This window comes from Manacus candei, unplaced genomic scaffold, assembly GCF_025592945.1.
Source record: "Manacus candei isolate 608988 ecotype Guabito, Panama unplaced genomic scaffold, ASM2559294v1 h1tg000005l, whole genome shotgun sequence".
Taxonomy (NCBI): domain Eukaryota; kingdom Metazoa; phylum Chordata; class Aves; order Passeriformes; family Pipridae; genus Manacus; species Manacus candei.
Genome location: NW_026138053.1, coordinates 305,672 through 323,259, shown reverse-complemented (window position 1 = coordinate 323,259; position 17,588 = coordinate 305,672). Strand labels below are relative to the sequence as shown.

The window sequence follows — 17,588 nt, the reverse complement described above, 5'->3', positions numbered from 1 at the left end:
CACGAGCCTCCACCAGAATAGGAAACGAAATCACGTCTTGATTTGAGTTTTATTTAAAGAAAGCAGGGTTTAAGGAGAAGGACAGCAGGCCCCAGTTTTACTCTTCCGATTGAAGTTTAAAAATCAGTAAGAAGAGCAAGTCATCCATTTCTTCACCATCCGAGGTCTGGGTACTTATAGTGCACACAGCCAACACATTTTGTGATGACCATTTTCTACCCAGCTTACTTAATTTACTTTGTCTTTCAACAACACAGTACTTCTTTCCACAAAAACTAACATAATGAGAAAAAATACATACATCACATGCAAATTAAGAAATTCGGAGATGTAACAGTATGCTGTGGGTTGGTACAAAGCACGAAGCCTCAATTTACTTGACTTAGTCTAGAACATTAGAATATTTTTCCTATTAACTCCACCATCAAAACTTTCCCAATGGCTGTGCCAAGATACAGCAATGGTTGCTATTGGAAGTGCAGAGCAGCGAGTGTAATCCAAGAGAAAAAGGAAGGAAAAAGACTTGAAATGCAAGATGACCTGGAATATTTCGTTATACAAGAGTATATAATAATATATAATATCCAAATAATGGAAACAAAGGTTAAGACCTTACCATCAGATGCCTCTACTAAGAGCCACAGGGCCACAGAGGCTTCAGGGAGCATCAGAGCTAATGCAAATGAGTCAGCAGAGAAGGTTCACAAGGTCACTTTCACTCTGAGCACCTTTCCCCCATCTTCATTATTACAGCCTCCTACTCGGGAGTGAAGGGTGGATTCTGACAGGGGGAAACATCTGCAGCCTCTGCACATGTTCAGAGGCTGAACATGTCCCTGTCTCAATTCCCATGGCAGAGGCTGGTGCTACCCAAGATCCGGAGCTGTGCTGGCCCAGCTTGCACCACCCACACATGAGCTCCTCTGCCTTGCACTGCTCCCAACACGCACTTATGGGTGTCTCCCACACCTGATGTTGCTTTGGTTTGGTTTTTTTCTCCTTCTGATTGAAGGAGACAGTGATGGCCAAGAAGGGTGGGTACTCTCAAAGCTCACAGCACAGCATGCTCCATGCAATTAAGAAAAGGGGAAAAAAAGAAGTATTTTTGAGTGTAAGTAAAGCTGTTCCAAAAACTATATAAAAAGCCAGGAACCCTTTGCAGGAGACATTAGGGCTGAACTCAAGTTTTGGGTTTCTTTTAAAACTGTGTTTTATATATACTTTTTGAATGTGCAGTCCAAGATCACAAAGAAAAGTGAGTTTTCACCCTTTTTTTCATCTCCTTGCAGAATATTCTGTGATTCTGTGATGTAATGACTTAAAAAGCTTTTCTCTCTTTGCTGGCTAAAGACTGGACAATTGCGGTTTTTCAGGAAAAAAAAAGTCCACACTACTGCAGTCCCCGTATCTGGAGGGAACAAGATTTCTCCCTGGCTTGCCCAGTTCTCCTCAGCAACCTGCCAGGAATGGGCACAGCCGCAGTGCTGCTACCCTGAAATATCTCCAAGCAGCAAAGCAAAGCTACGACCTTCCACACCACGTGGGTTTTACTTTTTTTCCTTCTTCTGTAGCTAAACAACTGCCAGGACGAACAAGTACTGGTGACTCCACAGCCCCATGCACGGCTCAGCTGCCTCCCCCAGTGTGACACTGGGGACATCCTCTCTCAAAACAGAGCTCCACCATCAGTGTCAGCCTGCTCAAAACCATCACTCTGTCACAGCTATCCCCTAAGGCACTTTAGTTTTGCATTCACCTGAAATAACAAACAGCAGCAACTTTTCTCCTTAAAAAGCTCGTTCCATCGGCACAGTGTTCAGACACATATTCTAACACCAGCTAAATGTCCATGTTTTTCGTATCCCTCAACAGTTCTCCAGAGTACCAGCGCAGTAAAGTGTTTGGTATAATCCATTCCCCACAGTTACGCCTTTTAGTGATGCATTTTACCTAATGGCTATTGCCAGAGGCTTTAAAACACAGGGAAACGATGGACAGCATTGCCTGGAGTCTCTGAACGCTGTGAAAGCTGTGCGAGTATGTAAATTACAGATTTCAGGTGTCGCCACTTTAAAAAGAATGGTGACTCTAACCAAATTAGGGCTGATCCCAGCCACCCCAGAGACCCAGAACAAGAGGTACTATTTCAACTCCATGTCTAAAGCCTTTGCAGCATCTATCAACACCAGAGTAAACAATGAAATAAATCTGTGACGTTCCACACCTAAGGAAAATGTGCCTTTGCATTTCTGGCTGTTGCAAACACATTTAGATTAGATGTGCCTGTCTCTCAGAGTAGACTTAAAATTTCAAAATTAATAAACCATACATTATTTTTCACACACCACAATGTCTATATCCTCTTAAAACATTGCAGAAACAAGCCAGTTGTAAAATTGGGAATTTTTCTCCCCCCCCCGCCTGCATGCACACTGTGTACATATTACAGGCACTTGCTGAAGGTGTCATTCCTTCATGCACTTAACAGCTCCTGTGATCTACTCTGCTGCAAAAAATTCTCAACCACGCTCAAGTCTCTCTCATACTACAGAAGACTGTTAAACACAGTTTCCACCACAGGGCACTTCATGGGTTTTCACATCTCTACAGTGCTCAATTACATAGAGAAAAGTAAAACAGTTCGACACATGGAAACTAAACTTAAGAATACCAAGACACAGATTCTGTTGCAGCCTTCCATCTTGCTACATTACCTCCACCACATTTGCCAGCCAGCCTGGAAATGCTGAAGCTGCACAACATGAAGAGGCTGAAGCTCAGATTCTCCCAGTCACCACAAAAAACTTGTCTGCGTGCTCCAGTGCTTCTTACCATCATTATAAGCTTGTGGAAAGTTCAAACGGGAGTAACTTTACATCACAAATACGCATAATTTTTCTGGTAAATACTTTGGTATTTCTTCATTTTTCCACAATAAGTTTAAATCAAAAGCTCCCAGAAATCATGCAACCACACAGTAAACAGACAACCTCATAGTAAGCTATTCATTAGTGTTGCTAACAGTGACAGAAACACAAACCTCCCAAAATGCAGCTTCATGGACAGCCCAGACCTCAGTGGTCAAGGCAACAGAATTTTAAAAAGACTACAAGAGACGCTCTTCTCCAGTGAGGTAAGATATCATATATTAAAATTTTGTAAGTGTGCTAGAAGACTTATCATCCCAGTCAGAGATATTTGGATTAATATAAAAGCTGCATAATTAATTTTCTCTATCAATTTTGTTCTGCAATGATCTCACATCTAATGATGTAAGCACTGTCTTTTTTGACTGATGGTCTATGAGCTGATGCATGGTCACCTACTGTCCCACTGTCTGGCCACACAGTACATGTTTTTAGGCTAAATGGAAGAGACATTCTCTAATGGCAAGAGGTTTGAACTCAGAAACTGGCCAGTGTAACCAAAATTATGCATAAATCCGTATCATCCATTAACCTCAGACCTTGCTGTGTGCCACTCTTCACAGGAAGGCTCTGCTATGCACATCTCTGCACATATGAACTGATGCAAGAAAACATCTCTGTGGGAATTAGAATTGGTTATGTCCAAAACTGCAGCCATTAGAGCCCTGTGCAGGCGGAGGGCAGCTCTCCCTCTCTGGCACTGGCAAGTTTTCCATTTTCTGGTATCTCTGTGTTACTAAACCCCTAATGAATATGCTGAGCGAGCCCTGTGCGGCTCCAAGCTGCCCCCAAACACAGCCTCGACACTTCTCCCCTCTGCACCCAGATGCTCCCTGCCAATGCCAAAAAAACAATGTCAAAAGTGTTTGCCAAGATTTCTGTCAAACACTTGCCTTAAGGAAAAACTCAACATCGTTATTCCCTGTAATTATGGAGAAAACATCAGATAAGAGGGCAGGGAATTGGTACCCAGTAAGGCTCATGGATGTAAGGGGAGAGTTGACTCTGCAGAAGGATGCTTCATTGACATTCATATGTTTTATCTCACTATTATGGAGAAGGGCAGAGCTCTCTTTCAGAGACCACTTCTCCTCCTGCTGCCCTCTCCCTGCAGGGAAAGGCTACGCCAGAGCCACCCTCTCCTGAGGTGTCACATGAGGAGATCCAAACACCAGGACAAAACAGGGATACCCAGCTGCACTACTCTTGACAGCCTCAGGCGTGTCGTACCAGCACAGCATTTCCTCTGGGATAAGGAACTACAGATCTTCCAATTATTGATTTGACTTCTAGGGCTCATAGCAAATGCAGGTTTAGAGCTCAACATTCTGAGTTTTACGAGGCTTAACGTTACAGCAAGCAGCAAATTAACCAGGGGGCTGGGTCAGCTCGAGGAGAACTGAGGAGAAATTACACTTCTACAAACTGCATTTCTTCAAAGCTTACAGAAGTCAAAAGGTGTGTGAGCATGAGGAATCTCTATTTGAGCTGTCAAACTGGCAGCACAGTCTCAGAGACCAGAGCAGATCTCTCCCCACAAAGCACACAGGAATTTCAACTAAAATCTAGCCCAAGACAAGGAAATCCAGCACACGCTCTACCATGCGAAATTCTTTCCCTCCCAACCATAAGTCTCAAAAACCATCCCCAGTGACATCCTGTCTTATATAATGTACACCTGTTCTACAAGCAAATGGAGGATTATCTTCACTATCTCAACTCTGCATGGAATTTTATTGAGTAATGTTTTTAAAAGTTCCTGCTAGAGGGCTGCTGTTCATTCAAACAGCGTAAACTGCATCTGACATGTTGGCGTTGGTGTGCAAAGCAACTCAAGCGAAAATCCACCACTGCCCAGAGCTGTATTACATGGAGGTTGGGGTCTCATACATCTTCATAACTATACAGGTGACAACAGGACAGCAGGATTCACTGGGCAAGGCAGAGGTAGGTTGGAGATGCTGCTGGCTGGGGATAATTCCCTCAGCTTCCTCATGAACCAAGCTCCAGTCAACAAAAAAGGAAAATACATTATTTTGCATTGTGGATACAGCAGCATTTCTCACATCCTTCAGCAGCATTAGCACTTTGGTAGAAATGGCTCTTTCTACCATCAGCAACTATTAATCCAAAATAGTGATTGAAACTGTGCCTGTGTTAAACTTCATTACTCTGCTCAATGGCGGGGGTTCCTTCTTAGATATATGTTAAGATTTTATAAATAAGCTTTTTTGACTGAACTGTTTACCCACTGTTTTCCTTACTATCAGTCAACACCTACATACACGCAAAATAAAGGTACAGGAAGAGTGCAGACAAATATTTGATGTGAATAGATTGGCCCCACTTTGCTCAGCTCACAGTATACCTAGCAAATAGCTAGAACATAAAGAACACAGGAATAATTAGTCCCCAAATACTAGATTAACAAAACACTTCCCTCAGATCATCACTTTTATTTTAGCACCTAGCAAGTTTATAACTTTATTTATCTCCTTCTCACATCGAATTCTTTGTAGAAACCACCTAGAACATTACCTAGAGAAACAAAGTTCTGCTTGGACAACCTCAGAAGACTTCAGGCCATGACCAGCATTGCCTTGGCTTCACCTGTAGAGAATAGTTCGGACATACAAAGTAACATCTGTGGCTCTTAAAACACTTGCATACTCTCTGGATAAAAGGCTTTATAAATTATGTGCTACATCATTAGGGCAAGTCCTCCCTGCTTCAGAAAGTTAAAGATGTCTTTGCTCTACACCATAGATCACAGTGCCACTGCAGAAGAGGAAAGTATGGGTCAGTCAGCTTGTACATCAGCCCCTGCCCTTTTACACCTCACTATCCCTCGAGGGATGATGTATCTGCACAGCTTTACCATGGATGAAGGGTTATGAAAGTCAGATGTTGCAGGCTTAGCCAACATATGCAAGCAATCATTACAAGAAATTATAAGGGAAGGTTCCAATTACATTGCATACACTATTGAAGGCTTCTACCTCCAAATCAGCAAGTCCAGTATTTGCAGTGGACCGTAGGTTAGCCATCCAGGTATCTGCTTTCCCCAGGCAGCTATCTGCAAAGTGCTGATGGACAAAATCCAAAATACCACTGCAAAGGGGGAGTTTGTTGCATAGCAGCTGCCAGAGAACGATCCTGAGTAAATCCCAGCTCTTGACGATTTTCAGCAGAGGAAATACACCATCCTGCTGGGACCAGTGAAGATCCTCTAGATAAACACTACAAACTCTCGTCTTAATTTCAGCATAGAAGATTTACAGCACTGGGGCACTACAGGTATAATTAGTCAGCAACCCAGATCTATTAAATAAAGAAAGAAATGAAATTAAGGCTGTGAGTGGAATTACATTACAAAAACAAAATAACCAGCTTCACAGCAATCTTTTACAGAATGGTATTTGGAATTAAGAAAGGTCCTTTACATGTGCTTAAAAGAAGTTTCTTCATATGGAAGGAGATGAACACATCTGCACACTGTAGCTTTATCAAAATGTCACCATTACAAATCTCAGCAATGACTAACAACCAAGTGTAACTCAAGAAACAATAACTACTAAATTTGCATTTACACACAAGCTCCACACCACTGAGACAGATAATGGCTAGCAAAAGAAGCTGGCAACAGGGCTTTTTTATCCCTTTCTTCAAACTGTGGGAAGTCCTTTTCCACAAAACAGCTCATCATTCTTGTGTATCAAGGAAGGACAGAGAAGGAAACACTCAGCTAAAGGTGTAACAGTAAAGACAGAAGAACAGGTGGCAGCTCTCTCCCAAAATATCCAAATATAAATCCTTTCTCAGGGTGGCTTTTTCATTTAGACAAAGGACATGCTTTCCAGACACTGCCACTAGCTTAGTCCTTCTGACTGCACAAATAGCTCCCCTTCTGAAACAAAGAGTATCAAATGCATTGTCTTCAATCAGGTAATTTGTTCCACTAAGACATTTTCAGGACTAGCTTCCTCTAAATACCCAAAAAATGGGGCCTTCTCAACAATCAAACTACAATAAACTGCTTGCTAGAAAACATATCCTCTTAAATTTATTTTACATATCATTTAGTATACATTTTGAAGGAAAAAAGCTTTGAGTTATAAACAGAGCGCTAAACTTGATTAACCAAAAACTGGCAAATTTTAGTACCTGCATATCATTTCTTACATCCAGTATTAACACTGTGTTTTGACTAAAGGGCAGAACAAGGAAGACATCTTCAGCAAACATTTTGATATTTTAACATTAATATCTAATCAGAAAGTTTATATCCATAAATAACCATGTATGTATACAGCACATTATCTAATACATGTGCTTTGAAATATATCAAGGCTAAATCATTGCTCAAAATAATGATGCAAAGTGTTGACTTAAAGCGTGCATTATTCACAAGAACAAGCACAAGCTTCAGAATTTCAAGCTCAATTTTCACTAGATACAATCTAAATTGCATTAAAAGCACATATATTGTGCTAACCAATAAAACAATTCCTCTGGAACATTCTTTTTAGCCTGCTTTTTTATATATCTATAAAATACATTCAAACAAAAAAGTATATTTTGCTGATGAGACAGTATAAAATAAATAAATCCAGACTGCATTTGAATGAATTTTCAATATGAAGTATATAAAATTATGCTGCCTCTATAGCTTAGAGGAAGAAGGAAAAAAATGTAAAGCCACTGAATTAGGTATTTCACAGAATTTATTTTTTCCTAAACAGAAGTGAATTTCACAATAAAACACTATTCTGCACTGCTATCTAGCAACTCTAATCTGGAATGAAGTTTGCAAAAACAGGCTAGTTTTTCTTTAAAAATGTTTTACAGGAAGGAATTCTGTTAAACCACCAGTCATCCTTCTAGTACAGGATACATTATTAACCAAAAAAGTACAAATAGCAGCATAATGCTCAAACCTCTAGATCACATGAACTCATACTCCCTTTACCTGCTTTAAATCAAACTGTAATCCAAACTAATTAAAAACTAAACCCAGGGCTGAAAAGAGAGCTTTTGTTTTGAAGAGAGCTGAGAAGTTTCATTAACCTCTTCTCTTCCATCAGCTTTTCACAACACAAAATTATTCCTGAGTAACTGAAAGCCCCTTGCACTCACTCACACAGGGTCAGGGACTGCAACCTTAAAAAGAAAGTGATCTCCTGGCAGAAGAAGGCTGCAGGTACACATTACACCATTACCCACACCCACAGAAGTCATGGACCAATGGACACCCCCCCCAGCTGTGATCTCGAACTCCAACAACTTGTGTTTTCCAATAAAATGCAGAAATACACAAGTCAGATGGTTTTGTCTCTTTCAGGAACTATTCCACGTGTATCAGCTTCATGGGAAGACAGGTTGGGTCCAAAGCATCAGCATACCCTGAGCTCCACAAGGTGCATCCCACCAGCAGGCTGGAGCACCTGGCAGTGCCAGGTTCGCCTAGAAATCAAAGCACCAAGAGCGGAGTCTAAATGTCTCAGCAAGCCCAGGGAGCACAGCCAGACCTAGAGCAACAGCTCTCTTCTCCCTTGCTCAACTCCTTATTCTTCCTTACACTGTATGGTCAGTCCCAGCATCCAGGGAAAATAGTAGCTTAACCAGGCCACCACAATACCCTGACATTTAATTTAGAATAGCCACACTGCAAATTTTTTTTTGTGCTTCAGGAGTTCTCTTCTTGCAATAGCCTGAAAAATTAGTCCTTCGTCCCAAAAGGACACCATATCAATAAGTGACCAGTAGGATCCCCAAAGTTCATGGATTTAGAGTTATGAAATTCACAGCTTCTCTGAGAGAGAGCTGATAAAAATACAGACAAGGTCTGACAGCAGAAAAAACCTCAAATCCCTCTGCTCTTCAGCAACGCCCCGCCTGAAAAAAAAAACAGTTAAGAAAAAGATACCACAAGGGTGTAATCGTGCATCTCCCACATCATATGCCTGTAAGGAATAGTAGGAGTTGTCCACCCTCTGCCTAGATGACTAACTCTGCAAATGTTTCACTGGGATATTTGGAAAGCAAAGTGCATAACAACAGTCTTAAATTTATCCATTTCACAGCATCTGCTGAAAACACAGGATTAATCCATTGGCTGGGAAGCAGAACTGTCTGGATCGCTTCTTCAACTGGAGACCTATGTCTGGTTTGGCAGGGTGCTCCGGGTCTCTGGAAACACAGGTGCACAAACAGCTGAAATAACCCAATGCATCACTGACACCAAAATGCACTGTCCCATTTCTCACTTCCAACGGCACTGGTCCCTCTGTTATCCCAGCGGTGACAGTGCTCTCATCTAGCTGGTGCAAAGAGCTAAAAGCTCCTCTAATTTTTGCTGCTAATTAGGCACTGGGAGTGACTCACCACCACCACACTAAGCACATGCTGATACTGGTACCACACAAGAGAAGCAGTGGCTGGCAGCGAGAACAAGACCTCTCCCAGCATCAACAGCCTTTATGTTACCTTGGCTGTACCATCAAAAACCAACAGATCAAAAGCAATGAGGAGGGACAGTGAAGGGCTGAAGCACCACTGGAAGGACACAGGGGAAAAGGAGGGGAATCCTTTCATAAACCTTTCAACTTCAGAAAGTCCAAAAGCATGCTGTGATAAAATTGGTAACTACAAATTTTTAGGTGAAAACCTGCTAAAGCCACCGCATCTTTGATCTACTAAGTCCCTTAAAAAATTGCATCAACCGCTAATTACTTCCCGTAAACACCTTTTCTATGTTCTCTCTGCAAATTGTCTTGCTTCAACTATCAATTTGGCTTTTCCTGTAGCTTTCTTCTTTCCTTTTCTTCTAAATTGATATCTTTCTCTTACTTAAGTATTTCTAAGCAACAGCAATGTCACCTTTTCACCTTCCCTTCAGTGAACAGTTTGAGCTTTAAATCACTCACTGAAATGTCTCCCAGACTTGAATCATTCTTGAAGATTTTATTGAAAACACTCAAAACTGAACTTGTAGAAACTTGGACATTAAAATAGGACACAACTATTCCTACAGCAACCACACCACTACCAAATGCTAAGATAGCATCATAATATTTTCTCCAACTGTAAATCTCAAGAACTTTCTAGGCCTTTTAACCACAAAATCAGAGACAAATTACTTAAAAATCAGATACAGTAGGTTATATCCCCCTTAGGTTAACAGTAAATACAATTCAAAATAGGGTAGAAGTGGCAGAAAAAGAACAGTGGCATGTAAAAAAACACGAAAAACTGTGGATTCATATGTTTCAGGGCTAAGTCACAATTAAACAAAGATCTTCATGAAAATGTCCAGCTCTTCACTTTTGCTTTTATCACCCTAGGACTCTTTACTCCAACCAGCCTTTTGCTTCTCCTTATACTCAAAATAAACCAAGAGAAAAGTCAAAGTAATAGCATCAAATAAAACGAATGAGGCTTTTTGCTGCCTCCACGACAAGTAAACACCAGAGATGCCATTTATGAAAGTATAAAGCAACCTAAGGATGGTAAAGGAAAAATATAAAATATGCATTTACACATAAATATTTTACATGGGTGAGATAAGGCCTTTATAGTCAAACTGGGGGTGTTTTCAGGCACGATTTATTACATTTCATGCAACCTGCGGAAGGTTTTCTATTTCATGTAAATCCCTGAAGTACCATCTTTATGAATGCAAGCGAAACACATCCCTTCATGTCAATTTTATTTGCCTTGAATTCCGATTTTGGACACTTTCAAGTCAAAATCAATGTTACGCTTAATATATTCTACAAAAAACAAACAGATCTCTCTTCATGACTGCTGATAGTAACTGTTATAAACTCTAAAATACAAAGTTCGGCTTGATGAAGTCCTAGTGATTGATTTTCATAATTGGAACTGACACGGTTCAAGGATGATTCCACTTCAGAAGAGATCCCTGCCCGTCTGCTGAGCAGTACAAGCCTTCTCCATAAATTACAGATAATGGGAAGAGCCATGTTTCCTAAAAGCTCCTTCTCCAAAAAGACCACCACCGCAGCACCAGCAATTACTTCCCCCTTGATAGTATTCTGGGAGATTTGTTGAAAGCTTCTCTTTAGATCATGGGTCTGCCATGAATCAGTGACTAAGCAGAACTAAGCCAACGACCAGGCTTTTCCACCACCATAAAACCTCCCCCTTCCTCTCAGCCCTCTTCTTGCCTCAGCTTCTTTGATGGAAGCTGAGCAGTTCAGCTCCTGCCAGTGACAGTGCAGCAAGGGTGATGGGCACCTGTCCTGTTCTGGTGGCAGCAAACACTCTTCCAGCAGCACAGAGGAGTGTGCCCCGCATTGCAAATCTGTATTGGGAATATTTACAATTCTGCCAGAGGAACGGGATACTGGGTCACAAAGCAGGTCACCTGAAAACTCAGCGTTATGCAAAACATGAGCCGCATGCCTTCAAAAGTCATCCACATTACTTCACTTTTACACAGGAACAATTCTCCTGGGGGAGGAAAAAAATAAAAATCACCATGTTAAAATAACGCAGGCTGCTTAAAAGCCATTTAATCTGTTTTAGGTCCACTAAAGCAAGCTACAGTCTTCCTTTTAATAAAACACTGCTCTGGGTCGCAAGCACCGCAGTGCAGGAAAATCTGTATTTATAGCCTCCAAAGGACAAATATCCAACTATAACATAGTGAGCATCCCACCTGGAAATGTCATGTGTCTCAGGTGTTTTGGTAGCTTGTTTTACAGCACAGGTTGAGCCAAGAAGGGCTCACCAAGCTACAGCAGTGCTGGCAGGCATGTGCTGTGTATCTGCCTGCAGACACAAGGAGTACCTGCAGTTACGGCCACATAGGCAGGACTCAGGTATTTACACAGCTGCACCATGGAAGAGTTTGAGCTGAGACAGGCAAAGTGAAGAGGAGAATGCTTAAATTGTGTCGACACAACCATTCACACCACAGCAAACACCAGTCCTGAGCTGCTGTGGGAAGGTGTCCACTGGAACAATCAGCAGAGGCCACGCACTCCCCTCCGGCGGCTCCTGAACGCACATCCCAGAGCTGCTGCCAGCACCACCTGAGTGGATGGTGTATGGTTGGTTTGCTTGTTTAAGAGAGGACAGGTTGTCTTTCTTCTTTTGCTTAAGCCTCCATCATTCATCCCCACGCAGGGCAAGTTTAATGATGATGAATAAGATCCTTTCCAAAACGTCTGTGCCAGGCACGAAGTCGGAAAACATCAGCAGAGCAGGAAGACATCGCTTAGCTATGTCAGCGGTGGGATCTTGCCAAAAACTCGTCCCCAGATGCCCAGATCTGCAGCTGTGGGAGGGTTTTGGTGAAACACTGCTCTCTTTTTCTAAGGACGAGCAGCAGAGAGTACAGAGGCATTCAGGACCTCCTTTGCTTCTCCCAGGGCAGACCTATGATGGGCTCGCTCCTTCCACAGCCCAGCTGGTCACCAAATCCAACAGCAATAACACAGACTCCTCAGGAGGACAGATGGGAAAGCACTTTGAATGACTGCAGACAGTGCTGACATACTTCCTTACACATTTTAAAATGCCTAATGCATAAACACTTAATTCACTTTTAACTCAAGCATTCTTTAGTATCCCTGTTGCACATTGGCTGAGAAAGCCTCCTGCACTGTAACAAAGACATGTTGTATCTCCTGCCTACTATTTGCATCACCTTATGTCCATACAGTGTTTTTGCAACTCATTATATAAAGATAACTACTAATTTTTCAGCAGTGCAGATACTCTAAGATTTTGACAAAAAAAGTTTCCTTCACAAGCAAGGATATTTTATTTTAGCAAGTATCAATACTGCTTCAAGCTCTTCTGTGAAATTTAGAACTGACCCAAAAATGTGCATCCTAACCCAGCTCACTAAATTCCATGGAACATGCCGAAATCCACAGCTGCTTATAGCTGCAGCATTACGCATTTGACAGTTTTATTTGTGTAACAGTTTATGCTTTCATTATGTTCTGTCACTTGCTACATGGAATTTGTGTTTAAGAGGATTCCACTGTATCATATCTAAGAGGTTTACAACAAAATCCAAATAGCTGAACTCACGGATACACCACGTCACTAGATTTAAGGGTTCACAGTAACTTCTTCTAGCCATGTTACAACATTAGCCATCATTTTGTGAGTAGACTCATCTACAAACAGTACACAATGCTACAGAAAAGTTACCTTCAGGACTGATTAAATGAAAAATCAATACACAGTATTATTACACCTACCTTCCCAGCCTTCTGCCATTTATAAAAATCATAAGAAAGAAACAGTTTTCACAAGTTTATTCCCAGGTCTTAAAGAACTGGGACAAGCACCATCTTCAGCCGTAGACAGAAGAGAGTGATTATATTCAATCACCCTTGTTCAGTCATCCTGATTGCAAATACCTCTTCCTTGGAAAAGGGTATTTATGGCCCCCAACTTATTTTTCTTTCTGCTTCAATTGACCTTATCATTCAATCCACTGCTAAATTAAACAGCTCTCCACCAGAAATTCCCCACTCGTGCAGGTACTTGCACGCTGGTGGTAATTGAGTTCCCTGAACCTTCTTGGAATTAGGGCACCAGTAGCAAGTACAGAAGCTCAGGCAAGACAGGTTCTCTAGACCTCAATATCACACTGTCCCTTTTTAAAGCCCTTTCAGATTTTTAACACATTTTGTAAGAATAAGTACAAGAAATCCACAGCATTAGAAGAACGTACTCTTACATCAGCTCCCTTCCAGGTGACACCACCAACCTCTTTCCAACCACAGCATTGCCCTATCTTCCAGTGCACACGGGAGATGGGCAATCAGGGCCATCAAGCTGGAGATGCAGGCTCAGTTGACAGCTCACCATACGTCCTGCTCCACTGGAGTAAGTGCTCTGCGTTACAGCACTCCCCAGGCTGTAATCGTGCTCCACTCTCTGCAAATCCACTTGACAGAAAGCTTCTCTTAACTACAGATGATTTCAGTAATGAGTTATTTCAGCTTATATGACTGTGGTCTGTGGTGGAAAAGTCAAGCCAAGCTTATGTCACAGCTTGTGTTAATTTCCACTAATGAGAATCCCAACAGTTGCAATAAATGGATCCATCCACAAACTGAGAAATTAAATATTTGAATTACTTCCATGAAAACAATCTTGAAACCATTGAGGAAAGAAAGTCTGCAATCCACAAAGTGAAGGCTGTCCTCCAGCAGACACGAGTTTCACACAATAACACAGACAAACATCAGCAACACAATGGACATTAAAATATTAGAGAAGTGGAAGCAGAAGTTTCAGAAGATTCACTGCAGAGACAAGGAAACCTTTTCTATTTAAGTAGGAAGGACCAGTCAGTCTCTACCATGAGGGGATCCTACCATAAAGCATAAAACAGATGTTAGACATTATGTTCTGGGCTTAACAACAATGAAATCTCCAGAGATCTACCTAAGGGAAAGGAGAGGTAGTAGTCTATATCTCCAGCCACTAAGTCTTTTATTTTACCTTCACCTATCCAGCTCCTCTCCCTGGCTTCAGCCAGGACAGATGGTTCTGAGGGACATTTCCCAGATGCTGGGGAGTTTTGTGTGAAAGCCTCTGGAGTCCTGGATCACAGCACGTTGCAGGACTGCCACCCCTGCAGAAACACCCATCTATTTTACCTCTTCACCTTCCCTACTGTCTGCCCACATGGAAGGAACCAGCTGCACTGGGAGCCCACACCAAGAAGCTGCAGGAGGTTACAAAACATGACAGGAGTCTCTGCTCCAGCTGCGAGGTGCAACACTGCTAGGAACGATGATGCTAATGAGAACCTGAAGGAACCAAAGTTCACCCATGATTTGTTGTCTGCTCAAGTGTGACCATAAAATGAAACCCTCACACATCAGAAGGCTGACCTCATTGTGCACTGTGCTGGACTAAATGAGCTATGAGGTTCAAGGTAATGTAAGTAAAACCTGTTCCACAGAGGTGGGGGATGTAGGCTAAATATAGACAGAGAAAGTGCTGAGTTCCTTTTATTGCATCTCTGTCCAAGAAGTAAATAGTTTCAGTATGCTAGCTAGCACTCATGATCTTCACCAGTGAACTTTTATCCACTTCAGCTGATGGGAGCTGCATTACAAAACAAAATACTCCTAGAAAAGGTGTGGATCTGTAAAAGTCAACCACTTCAGCATTATTAAATATTCATCAAGCAAGATTCAGTGGATGAGACTATTCACGTACTCCAAATGTGCAATATGTATGGCAACTGGGATTTGGCACAGTAAAGGCAAAGTTCCAGCAAATTTTTACACTTTTGAAAAATCCCTCCTCGCTACTTCCACAGAAACTGCATATAAAGTTTAAGTCTTAAGATGCAGAAAGAGCAATAAAGCCCTTCACAGCTAGCAACTGAATTTGCAGAGCACTATATCTGATCTAACCTTCATGTCAAAGGCTCAGGCTTTCCAAAGCATATTCTGTTCGCTCTGAAGCTTTCCAGTATTACTTTTATTTCTTTAATTTGCTCTATTTCGTTAAATTTAAGCAAAGTCAGATTTGATGATTTAGGAAAAAGGCTCTGAGTGAAGACTGGAAAAGTCTTTAACAATTTTGTCCCGATTCTCTCCTCACGTGTGGGTAGGAATCTCGATGACAAGCTTACCTGCATTACTGATGCTTCATTTAGCTGTCAAAAGCCTGCTATTTCTTCCTCCTGCATAGTTTTTGCAGCATAATCATCTAAAAAGCCTCTTAAATATTCACCTATTGATCTGCTCCACTTATTTATTTCATTAACGAGATACTTGTGTAAGTTTTTCACTTTTACAAGTAAATAAGCATTTGGCATTTTAAAGCACCAGTGCCAAATTTCCTGGAGAATGCAGCCTAATTCAGCAGCTTTGGTGAGGCCTTTTAGAGTGTTTCTTTTGTATTCAAGAATTACAGGTTCCTTATATCAATCCCAAAACTGGGTCATCTTAAAGCACTTATGAAGCATTTAGCAAGCACTACCAAGCAGCATTACATCCAACCCATGCTGTTTCATGAGTAATTGAAACAGCTAGGTAGCTTAAACAAATAACATTTCATCAGACTGTTGTTGAAAAGACATTAATACTCATTTTTCCCTCAGTGGTCATGTCATTTCTTCCCCTTTACTTCATCTTCATAAATCCACTAAAGTCTAAATGCAGAAGAGTGGATTTAATCAGATAGCCAGCAATGCACAATTAACTCTTCTCTGTGTCACTTCATGATTTAGTGACATGATGCTGTGAGTGGCAGAAATGAAAAAGAGAAAGAAGGTGGAAGCAGAGGGGGGGTTGTTTTGTTTTAAATAAAGACAAAAAATTTCTCACCTCAGCAATAAATACAGCAGTTGGAGTTCCAGTTTCTGAAACTGTTTTCACAACAATTCTTTCTACAATACAAATCACTACCAAGGTGTTACCCAGACTTGTTTAAGGAGATTCCAAATGCTGATACAAATGAACATGAGAAATGAGTTCAATAACCCCTTCTATCAAGGTTACACTGCAGAACAGATAATTTCTTCATGCTCTTCACTGAAGCATTCACAGTCATTAGGCATCAGTCCAAGCTGAGAATCTCCTCCCGTAACACCGAGACTTCTCCAGCTTATCCTCCTCTTCCAAACACTTCAAATTGGGTTCAGCAAAGATTTTTGTTCAAATTTTAGATATGGATTTGCAGAGTCTCAGTTAAAAAGGTACAAAGTATACACTTGAAATAGTTAGGAAAGGTGACATTTGCCTCTTGCAAAATTCTGTTTCATACAACATGATGGCAGCTACTGGCATCAACAGAAATTGGGGAGTTATCATGCACCTGTTCTTGACATTTGAGAGTCACCTGGTGGTTGACGATAAAATGCTGATTTATGATCTGTAGGCTCTTATTTATTGGAGGGCAAAACTCCCCTTAGGCAGACTTTGAGGCAGCATGGCATACTTGTAATTTTCTGTGGTCTCTAGAGAAAGCTTGTTCTAGAAGTTGCAGAGGCACGTCTGTGTGTGCTTGGCACTCTCATATGCAATTTTCATTTAAACTAAGATTATACAAGATAATAAAATGCCATTTCAAAAGCTTGATGTTTTCCCTAACAAAATGGATGCCACTTCATTACAGAAATTAGTTTCTCTGTGGTTTCAAGAAGAAAATTAAGCACCAATGTCTGTTGATTCTCCCATCACTTCTGGTGCCCTGCTAAGAAAACTGAGTTATTGATAGAACAGGTGTGCTGGTTTTGGCTTGGATAGACTTAATTTTCCTCACAGTAGCTAGTATGAGGCTGTGTTTTGGATTTGTTCAGTCTTGATAATTCAGGGATGTTTGTTATTGCTCAGCAGGGCTTACTGAGCATCAAGGCCTTTTCTGCTCTAACGTCACATCAATCCCACCAGCAAGTGGGCTGGAGGTGCCCAAGCAGTTGGGAGGGGGGACAGCCAGGACAACTGACCCCAACCAACCACTGGGATATTCCATGCCATATGATGCCATGCTCAGCATACAAAGCTGGGGAAAGAAGAAAAGGGTTTGGAGTGATGGCGTTGTCTTCCCAAGTCGCAGTTCTGCCCAACAGAGCCCTGCTGTCCTGGGGACAGCTGAACACCTGCCTGCCCGTGGGAAGAGGTGAACGAATTCCTTGTTTTCTTCCAT

The 17,588-nt window shown here is 41.5% G+C and overlaps 1 protein-coding gene across 14 annotated transcripts in view; it reads right to left on the bottom strand.

The window, feature by feature from the left end:
* Positions 1–17,588, bottom strand: part of PTPRF (protein tyrosine phosphatase receptor type F) — a 376,048-nt gene that overhangs the window by 317,339 nt on the left and 41,121 nt on the right. The window contains exon 1 of one of the 14 annotated variants that reach the window (XM_051796977.1): positions 11,317–11,382. The exons of the other annotated variants lie outside the window; for them this stretch is intronic. The gene's annotated coding sequence lies outside the window, so the exon portion shown is untranslated. Of the gene's footprint in view, positions 1–11,316; positions 11,383–17,588 lie in introns of those variants that run through there. 14 annotated transcript variants of the gene reach the window in all.